At 38.0% G+C, this 11,431-nt stretch overlaps 1 long non-coding RNA gene across 1 annotated transcript; it reads right to left on the bottom strand.

The window, feature by feature from the left end:
* Positions 1-10,342: 10,342 nt before the first annotated feature.
* LOC102668438 (uncharacterized) lies at positions 10,343-11,120 on the bottom strand. The gene is made up of 3 exons (XR_417507.4): positions 11,052-11,120; positions 10,689-10,774; positions 10,343-10,599 (listed from the first exon to the last, which is right to left on the bottom strand). It is a non-coding gene; the product is annotated as an uncharacterized lncRNA (long non-coding RNA).
* Between the last annotated feature and the right edge of the window lie 311 nt (positions 11,121-11,431).

Here is an 11,431-nt window from a genome sequence, read left to right as displayed (position 1 = left end):
TCATTTAACTATTGTTTATTTTTCCTCAGAGAGGTTTTGTTAATTTAGTTTTATGTATTTACATCATGGCTTCCATTTTGTGTTCCATTGTGCTATATTGGTTACAAGGATCCTTTGGTTAGTTTGTTTTGATCTTTTTTTATTTCTCTATTTTTTTAGTTTTTTATTGTTTTAAATGTTTCTTCTATATTGTTTTTTGTTTCTGTGTTTTTATGCAGGATACTAATCACATGAGGAGGGAGTTGACACCTATTTTTTCATGCATTGGTAGATAAAATGACAAAAGAGGAAGTCTGTGATTAGAGCAAATTCTTCTTCATCATTATCTGTTTAGTTTTTGATATATTGTGTATTAAGAAGCTGAACATGAAAACCTGTTGCAGATTGCTTGGTCTCTTAGTTTTCTAATTTTCTTAATAAAACAATCATTATAAAACCTGATTTCTTATGTCTATGCAACTCTACATGTAAATTCTCTATAATATACTTAAATTTTGTTTCTATTGTCCTTTTGGTTGATGAATGTGAAGGTATATTCAACCTTTTTTTTTGGGAAGAATGTAAATTATATTAAACCAGAAAGATTACAGTGTAAACGGGGCATACCCCACAGCAAGCAAAACAATAGACATCCTAACACAAGAATGGCCTATGCCTAAAACCCCCTAAGCATGATCCTAAGAAAGATGCAACAGGTGCGAATGCCTATAAACAAGGAATTTGATCTTGTTAATTACATCAATTACAGAAAAAGGTGAATTCTCAAAAAGTAAAAGGTTCCTAGACATCCAGGTGCAGTAAACTGTAGTTGCCAAAGTCAAGCACCGAAATTTGCCCTAAGTACCAGAGGTGGCTCTACCACGAATGAGGGAATTGATAGTGCTTTATAATGAAATCGTTTGCCTGTGCAGAGGAATCCAATCACGAATATTGGCCTTGACTCAGAGGGAGATTTTGCAGGAAAAGAACAAATGAGCATGGGATTCTGCATCAGTTCTGCATAAAGGACAGAGTAAACCCTTGTTCAAGAAAGCAGCTCGGTCTAAAGTGAGAAGACGGTTCTTGATAGCAAGCCATAAGATAAAAGACATCTTGGGAGGAATGGCAGGATTCCAAACAACAGAATTCCAATTGACAGCAGGCTTGGCCCCTCTGATGTAGTCATAAGCCCTCCCAGCAAGCAACTGCTCATTGCTACTCCAAAGTTGAGAGTTTGCTTGGCAGCCTCCACATTGCCTTCTTTGATGGTAATAATGTCCCTGATGTGTATGATCTTCTTAATCAAAATTGCATATGAAGCTAAACTAATGAAGTCCCAAACATTGCCTCCTTTAAAGTAATTATGGTGGACCCATCGGACCTAAAGAGAGTTCTTTTTTGAATGAAAGTTCCAAAGAATACGGGAAAGGAGAGCAAGGTTCCAGTCTTTTAGGTTGAAGAGACCCAACCCCCCCCCCCCTCTTTCTTGGGGGAACAGATATCAGAGCAAGCTACTAAGGGCTTGTTTTTACCCACCTCAGCTTTGCCCCAAAGAAAGTTGTGGCAGGAAGCATTGATACGGTCTAGAACGGATTGAGGTAAAGGAAAGATACAAATCCAAAAGTTGACAATTCCCTGAATGACAGCTCTAATTAGCTCCACCTTCCATGCATAGGAGAGTTTTACTGTTTCAACCCTGAATAAGGCTTGTAATCTGAGAAAGCAGGGGAGCATAGTGGCAGACATTGAGTCTGGAAGATAAAAGGGGAACACCCAAGTATCTAAAAGGGAAGCAGTCCAAACTAAATCTTGGTCCACTCCCGCTGAGTAGATGGGTGACTTGTTGGTCCTGATAGATAGCCCCAAAATATTACAAAAGTGATGGAGCTTGGCAAATATTGCTGAAACAGAAGGCAAGTCTCCTTTGGATAGGAGCATAATATCATCTGCGAAGGCCAAGTGTGAAAGTTGAACAACAACACAGGTTGGGTGAAACTGAAAGTTGATGTTATCCTTGAGACTTTGAGGATCACGGGAAAAATATTCCAGATAGAGAACAAAGAGGTAAGGGGAAAGAGGATCCCCTTGCCTTAATCCACGTTGACCTTTGAAATGATCATATATGGATCCATTGACCACCACACTAAAGGAAGTGGTAGTGATACATTCCATAATCCAGGAACAAAACTGAGCTGGGAAACTCACAAACTTAAGCATCCAATCCAGGAACTCCCAAGAAATGTAATCGTATGCCTTATGTAAATCAATCTTCAAGAGGCATCTAGGAGAAATTCTCTTGCGAACATATTTGCGAAGGAGCTCTTGAACAAGGAAAATGTTGTCCATCATTTTCCTATTCTTTAGAAACGCAGATTGGGATGCACCAATAATATGCTCTAGCATTGGGGCTATTCGATTGGCCAAAATCTTAGAGATAATCTTGTACATCAAATTGTAACAAGAGATCGGTCTAAAATGGTTCACTTGGGATGCTTGGTCAGACTTTGGAATGAGAGCAATAAGAGCATGATTGATTTGTTTTAGTAGTTTGCCTGACATAAAGAACTCATTAACAACAGCAAAAATGTCATCCCCTATGATGTTCCAAACCTTCTTAAAGAATAAGGCATTGTAGCCATCATTCACCGATGCTTTATTGTTGTCCATCCTTAAAATAACATTCCAGACATCTTGCTTAGTGATGGGGCTAAGTAAAAAGGCAAAGCAATCAATGGGAATTTTAGGACCCGAGTTGTAGACTGCTAAAGAGGCAGGATGATGCAGCTCCTGAGCACTAAATAAAGCCTTGAAATGATTGAGAAGGGCATTAGCAATTTTGGATTGAGAGGATGTGCTTTGAACGCTATCCAAATTTATTGCAGTGATAAAACGATTGTGCATGTTATGCTTAATTAAAGCGTGGAAAAACTTGGAACACTTGTCTGCTTGCAAAAGGTACCTGTTTTTGATGAGCTGAGCTACATTCCTTGACTCTGCTTTCCTGAGCAGGATAACCTGACCTCTTGTATGGTTAACCTGCATGAGAAGGGATGAATCAAGAGGATTCTACTGGAGGGAATTAAGCAATCTACTATATTCGGCTTCAGCTTGTTCCACCCGGTTAGCAATGTGACTGAATTCTTGTTTAAAGAGAAGCTTCAAAGGAGATTTAAGAGTTTTCAGTCTCTTGCAAACTTTAAACATGCAACATCCAGGAACTTGATGACTCCTGCCATCTGAAACAATGCTCAGAAAATTTGGGTGATCTACAATTGCATTATTGAATTTAAAGGGGGAATTACCTTTGGGCACCAACACCTTCGTGGTCACCACTAAAGGAGCGTGGTCGGAAATTGATTCAAAACCCACCACTTCACAAGAAGAGTTTTCAAAGGAGTTGAGCCAGAGCTGATTGCAAAGGGCCCGGTCCAGTTTGCTCCAAACTCTACCATTAGTCCGAGTATACATGGACCTATGACTGTTAAGGTTCCCCAGCCCAAGCTCAGAATAACAGTCAACAAAATCTTGCATCTCATAAGCACTAATGTCAACGCCATTGAACCGATCCTTGGGAGAGAGGATACTGTTGAAATCTCCTATAAGGAGCCAGGGGCAATTCAAAAAAGCACTAATGTTGCTCAAGTTAATTCACAGAGACCTTATAGCCATCACTGAGTGGAGACTATATATGTAGGATACTTGGAACTGCTTGCCTGTTACTTTACAGAAAATGGAGCAGTGAATCAACTGAGCAAAGGATTGCAAGACCGATAGAGTAACTTTATCAAATTTCCAAAGGATGAGAATCCGACCAGCATTGTGAGAAGCGAAGTTGTGAGAGAAATTCCAATCTCAAAACTTTCTTTTCATGGTGTCCTCCACTGATATAGTATTCAACTTTGTTTCCAGAATAACCATCACATTAACTCCCTTGTTATGAAGGAATTTTGCATCGCATGATGCTTCAGAGGCAAATTAAAGCCTATGATGTTCCAAGAAGCGATGATCATTGGTTTGGACGAGAAGGAACCTCCCCAATACGGTTTCTTATTTTGTGAGAAGCTCCTTTCTCCGACTCTAACTGAATCTACTTACTAAGAGATCCCTGTTGAGTCCTGATTCAAAGAACTTTTGGAATTCTCAACTCCAGAAATATCAAAAGGAGTTTGGAGAGCAGGAATATTATCAGTTGCTTGTGGTTGCATCATGCAAGGTTGAGTGGACAGTCCAACCTGGTCTTCCTTGGATTTCCCAAAGGGATTATTAGGATTGGTCTCTGTAAAAGCTACCACCTCGGCATCTTGAGACTGAACAGAGGGTGAACCTGCTGTAGGCCCTTCTGATGTGGTTGTTTTGTTATCTTGCTTAACTACAGAAGCAACTTAGCACTTTGCTAATCAATGCATAATCATTTTGTAGTGGGTATAAAAGGATGGTCTGTTCTCGTATTCAATCTTCTGGATGAAGGTCTAACCGGTGGGAAGTTTACAGTGGACCTCTTCGATAAGATCTAAGGAGGCATCAACTTCCACCAATGCTCTAGCAAAGGAAATAGATCCCTTAAAGGCAGTGAGGCGGTCTGTACGTATGGGGGAACCTATCTTGGACAAATTTTTTCCTAGAGCTTGGGGATTCCATAACTCTAGGGGAAGGTTCCGGAGTTTAACCCAGACTGGTATTTTGCTCAGTTCCTCATTAGCAAAATCGAAGAAAAGAGGCATGACTTTTAGCAAAAGGGGCCTTTGGAAGATGAAGTAGGGGCTTGCAGATAACACATGATTCATATCATCTGAATCGAATTTGAATACAAGCCAACCGTTTTCATGGGTAGAATATGAGAACTTTACGCCCCATTTCTGACAGCATTCCAGCAGGGCTTTTTTTCCTGGGAAACGGCCTACTACATAGCCTATAAGACTGTGTCCCCACACCTTTTCCAGGTGCTGAAAATCATCTTCATCAAGCAACACTACATCTTCAGAAGATGGAGAAGAAAATTTCAGGTCAAATCCCTTGGAAGGCTTTCTGTTGTCTTTGAACAAATTAATCCAAGGCATCGAAGCCTCTCCTTTGCCAACTTAAGGATTAAAATCAGAGCCACTAGAAGGAGAGGTGTTTTCTTCTGTAGATGAGTCTTCTTCTCCGAGAGTGCAGGAGTCATCTGGGGATGTTTCAGTACCTGTGGGACAACCAGACATTTTAACAAACACCTGGTGTGCTGGAACTCTTGTTGATGCAGAAAATGACCAAGGCTTTTTATCGAGCACCTGGGGTGCGGTATTTTCCTGTGAAGCCAGACAAGCAGATGGAGTGTCTTGGCCTCCAGCAATGTAACCAGACAAACCAATAGAGGGAGACTCCTAAGTTTCACCTGACATCGTACCCATTAATGGTGACTTGGTAACTTTTTTCATTTTATGGCCTTTGGCTTTTTCCATCAGGTGCCTAGCAAGGTTTGCAGGTTAGCATCTGCTAGGAATAGGCAGAAAATCCGAGGCCCCAAGAAGAGTGGAAGGAGCGTAGGAGAATCTCTGCCTAGGCGCATGCTACAGCAGGATCCTCCTGGTCAGATCAAGAACGACGAGAATAATTCTTGGTCAACAATCATGGCTGGAGAGAAAGATTATTAGAACCACCAGTGTCACGTGAAGCCTGGACCTGCTCTCGAACGGTGGCAAGGTCACTGGGAGACGCCCAAAAAGGGAGAGAGGACTAGGACTGACTGAGAGTTCTTTCTTATTCTTACAGTAAAAAATTCAACCTTTTTTGTTCTAACGTTCTAAGGTTAGTTGAAAGTATATTGTTGTTGACATATTTTATATGTTATCTCATTATCTTTCAGACTGAATGTATGGGTTGGCTTCTTTAATCTCTCTACTTTTTTTTCTATGGGTTGACTTCTTTAATCTCTCTACTTTTTTTTTTCTTATATGATTCTTTTCAATTGTGGATTTTTTTTAACATACATAGCTAGCAAAACCTCAAAACAGAAAAAGACATTCCAACTATGTTGGCACCTCTTCGTTAATTCACCATAAGTCATCTAGTCACAGTATTATTAAAAGACATTCCACCTATTTCTATATTCCCAGGAACAATATTTGCATTCTTGAAAGCTTGAAGAGCCAACTTTGAATCACACTCCAACCAATGGCAATTCTAACCCACCAAAGATGCATGTTCTATTTAAAAGTGTTTATTTTATTTTTATTTTGTTCTAATGAAACTGAAGTTGGAAACATGGGTCTCTAGGTTGACTCTTTATTAATCCATGCTTAATTTTTATATGGGTTGTGTCAAAGATATGATTTGATATGTTTTAATTACAACTGTTTAGTATGAGATTATTTTTATTATTATTCATTATTTTGTTTTCTTATTTTGTAAACTTCGTTTATTATAAATAAGAGTATTTCATGGAGTCTAATATAAAAACACAACGGTAAACAATTGGTATATGGTATCAGAGCAAGGTTGAGAGAATGATGAAAATGGTGCTCCTCCGGGGATTGTACTCTACTTGTCGTCCTACTTCCTCCAGCGACCTATTTTCACATTCTAGTGGAACTTTTCACTTGCCACACCTTTTTTGATGATCTTCTTTCACATGTTTCTCCTTTTCGCCACAACATTCCTTTCGCGTAAACAGTAACGTGCATGTTGTGAGCGCGCTTGCACTTACACTACCACTGTGTTGCCATCTCACCGGTGTGACCCTTCGATTAAAAGCGCCTCCACGAATCCTTTCGCCGTTGCATGCGCCGCCACACTCCATTGCATGAAGCTCATGCACCTGCACCGTTTCAACGCATGACATTGTTTATCACACAACTCATCCTCCAACAACTTCCTCGTCGTGCTTCTTCTCCAGCGAACCTGTTTTGGCTTCGTTTGGCTCAGTTTGCATCTTTTTGGCTGACCCACATCTCGTGTTTGGCTTGTTTCTCATGGCTTCTGATAGTTTTGCTGCTATTACCAATTACAAATATGTCCATGTTCGCCTCTGAGTACTTTGATCTCCGGTTCAACCACACCATTGGCTTCGTCTCTTTCCAGTGACCTGTTTAAGATTTTCTCGCGACCTTTTCGAAGATGGTTTCGTGAAGATCCCATGTAGGGCCCCTTTTCGGTGAGAGAAGTTCGTGCACACGACACGCGACACATCACACTGGAACCGCCTCCTTCCGTCTTAGGGTGTGCTTTATTCATAGGTGAACAATACCCGTCGCCAATATAGGCCTTCATTGGTTGCTGCTGAGATTTATTCGGCGCAACCACACAACCGGAACTGTCTTTCGTTTCTGTTGGGCTTACCACATTTTAACAAACTTGGTTCCTATGACATATACCCTCCCGGGAGTGTTAAAGATATGATTTGATATGTTTTAATTAAAGCAGTTTAGTATAGGATTATTTCCATTGTTACTCATTATTTTGTTTCCTTATTTTGTAAACTTCCTTCATTATAAATAAGAGTATTTGGTATGATCTAATACAACAACACGCAACAGTAAACAATTCTTACAGGTTGTATTAATGGCATAACAACATCATTGTTGTTACCTTTCTTATATGCCTTTCTAACTTCATCTTCTGATGCATTTTTCCTATACACAATATTGTCAAGTATAGTTCCGATAATGAGGCCTGGCTCTTGAGTCCTGACTCACCAAGGCAAAATGACAGGTCAAACTGGCTGAGAAAAAATGTTTCATGAGGCCATAAAATGTTTCATTAAACCAATCATGGTGGATGTTCCCCAGCCACTTTGTGCCACAAATGCAACTGTTTTTTCAGCTTCAATATCAAGACTGAGGCCATTGAGAATCGTCATTTGATCTGGCCTTGTCGGGTATGAGAAAAACACATGTATAAGTTTTAATCTGTTTTTCATAATATATTTATATTTTTATCTGGAAGTGCAATCACACTTCTCCTATCTAGTATTGCTAATAGTGAACTAATGGCTCTTTTACAATTTAGACATCTCAGAAATTTTGCTTATTGTCTCTGAAATTTGTGTACCTGTACCCATCAAAATGAAGAAAACTTACAAAACAGATTCTGATTCCACTAAAGAGGTTCTGAGACGACATTCCTTTATGCCACAATTGTGCATGGATATGGATCTCTTCATGGTGCCATATAATGTTTCATTAAACCAATCATAGTGGATGCTCCCCAACCACTTTGTGCCACTAATGCAACTGTTTTAGAAGTTTTAATATCAAGACTGAGACCCTTGAGAATCGTTTGATCTGGCTTTGCTGGGTATGAGAGAAACACATGTATCAATTTTAATCTGTTTTTCATAGTATTTTTTTTATCTGGAACTGCAATCTCACTTTTCCTATCCAGCATTGCTAATAGTGAACTATGGCGCTTTTGAAATTTAGATATCTCAAGTTGTGGTTGCATTGTTGTCTCTGAAATTTGTCTATCAACACTCATCAAAATCAGGAAAACTTACAAAAGAGGAGGTTCTGATTCCAACAGCCCTTTATTCAATAACAGGTTTTCAACGGATTTCAATACTTTGCCTATTTATAATATTCAATAACATGCAATGTTCCTTGCAGTACCAAGAGAATTTTGTTTCTTGGGCTTGATTCCATGTAAGGAAAGATGCTTTCAAAGTCTTTCTTGAGAAGAATTTCAGCTAAAAGGAGGCTTTTATCTCTCTTGCCTTCTCCTTCCTTTGCTCACTAATGTATGTGAAATAACAGAATTTATTTTCCTTTCATTTCTATATGTTTTTACCAAGCATAAGAAATTTTTTCCAAGTTTTTGAGATTTGTTGTGCATAATTTATTTTACACTTGGGCCCCATTTATTTTAATTTGGAAGTAATGTCAAAGTAAAGACTGGTATCATTGAATGGGTAACACGTATATATATAGCGTAGCTAGAAGATTTTTATTATTATTATACAGTTTTTACATACAATTGGCAATTGTAGGTATAACTTCTGCTACGTACATTGAATTTGTAAGTATTACTTGTTGACTCCTCAAAGTTGACTCTGAAAGTTGACACCAAAAATGTCCCGAGGATAAAGTTTATTATACACTTATCTCCAAACTTTCAGCTTCTCGTAATAGTTTTTGTTTGTCCGTATAGAATATTTTTCTTGTATGAATCTTCATCTTCATTGAGTTTAAAATCATTTAGACCTTTAGGGAATGTAACTTTATCACATATATATTCTTAACTTGTGGATGAAAGTTTTTTCATTCACATATAGAAGGGTCAATCAACCACCTTCTAAAATACTATAAAACTGAATTATTTTTTCACTGTCTTTTTGTTAAGTAAATTTTGTTTTTCTTCCAAAATAAATAAAAGGATACAATTCTTTAGGAGTTATTAATTATTGAAAAAATACTAATGACAAACAGATTATGCGTATGCTTTAACACTTGAAATAATATAAAAAGAGAATAATACCTATTTTTCAAAACAAAATTGTTACCCCGCCCCATAAGAAGCAGCTACTATTGTAAGTGAACTCATGTGGTGTCTGTCAATCTTTATATAACACGTTATTAACTTTTCTTCTTGTAAATTAAAAAAATGAAATCACATGTTACATGAGATATAGTCTCACACCATACAATAATTTCTACTTATAACAACAGAAGATTACATGGGCTAGAAGAGCCACCTACCTGCAGCGCAAGGGGCCAGGAGAGGAGGACACTACTCTATTAACTATACCATAAGAGTCACCCTTTGTTTCATTGGGAAAGCTTTTCCTCCATACTGCAGACTTATTGAGCAAATCTTCCACTTCTTTTACATACCGAGCACCCAATACTTGATGGTTCAAAACTGAAATACTTAACTAAAAAGGAAATTAAAAGTAAGATAATCAAGAATAGGTGTGTGGCACGGGAAGAAAAGGGAAAAGAGTCTCCTCAATACAACTCAGAAGGTGAAGGATTCCCATGAAGGTTGAGTTATGGGTTGTGACTCATTTAGAATTCTGGGAGTTTGAAATTGAGATATTGTGGGCCTGGGATTATTTTTAGGTCGTGTAACATGCAAGATTAGGAGTTAGCTTGCAAAAGATTTCAGAGCGTCGAGATTTAATTTTGTTCAAAAAATCCACAGCAAATAAATTCGGTACTTTGATTATTCTGCAGAGATATAAGTACAACACACATCTTATTTTTTCACTGATTATAAAACATCCAAAAAAAAGAAAAACATACGTAACATATATAATCTTACCTATCCTAGAGAGATTTCACAGTAATTAGTATCTCGTTTGAGATCTTTGATACATTCTTTGTCATCATCGTAATAAGGACAATCTTTCATCTGATTATCCTAAACCCAAAGACACTCTCTTGATGAGGCCAATCCCTTCGGGAAGAACTTTACATTTGACTTCATGAGGCCAATCCCTTCGGGAAATCACTCTCTTGATTCCTTTCTCTTTAAGTGCAGGTATGATCTTCCCATAACTATTGGAGCCATCATTGCAGAATATCGAGCAGAATTTATCTTGTTCTTCTCATTCTGACTAAGTGTGACATTTTCTGCGATTCTTGCAGCCTATTGAAGTTCTATGGAACCAACAAAACGAAAGCAGAAGCTACACACCAAACAATCAATCTGCGAAACAAGGTAGAATATAAGAGAAAGGAGCAGAAAGCTTTTAATATGGCTACACAAGAACAAAAACTGTGAAAATAAAAACAAACCTTGTTGAGGGGATGTTGAGCTCCTACAAGCATGGGGTCCTTCAGAACCAGTTCCCCCTCTTTGAAGTCCATGTCTGCATATAAACCTGCAGTTCTCCAATTGCAGAAAAAACACATACTATAATACATATTAAAAGAAGAGTAATAGAGGATTTTTACATTCTCATTCAATCTACAATAAGAGTTACAGAGGACTTTTAGAATATCTTTCTTGAAAGTCATACCAAAGTTAGTTAGTAGGCAATTAGAGTATAAAGATTAAACTCTTGAAACAATTTGAATGAAGTATATATAAATTTAACAGCTTTATGGAACATAAACAAATGACAGAATTATTAAAATTGAAAATAAAAAAATAAAAACCTTTTCCAGAGTTGCCATCCTGTTTGACAGTGATACCATTGCACCCTCTTGCAGACAAAAGGTTGTGATAATGTTCCTCAAGAGTGAAAAGAGCATAATGAAAAGGGTTAAGAAAGGTGTATAATATGAATGAAGAGATTAGTGAGAAATCAAATCAGCTAAGTATTTGTCTAGTTCAACATGTGCACAGATTCATGTAGAATCAGTAAAATGTTTCTTAATTACAAGAGAGAAAAGTGGTAAAAGATAACGTCAAACAAGCTGAGGAAGCTAAGCCCAAAAATTGAGCATCATTGAACTAGAGACATAAACAGAAGCAATCACATGACTTCTCAGGTCAAGCAACAAACCAAAACCAAAACCAATGGAGCACAGAAGAT

Source organism: Glycine max, chromosome 13 (assembly GCF_000004515.6).
Source record: "Glycine max cultivar Williams 82 chromosome 13, Glycine_max_v4.0, whole genome shotgun sequence".
Taxonomy (NCBI): domain Eukaryota; kingdom Viridiplantae; phylum Streptophyta; class Magnoliopsida; order Fabales; family Fabaceae; genus Glycine; species Glycine max.
This window is presented reverse-complemented; position numbering and strand designations above follow the sequence as displayed.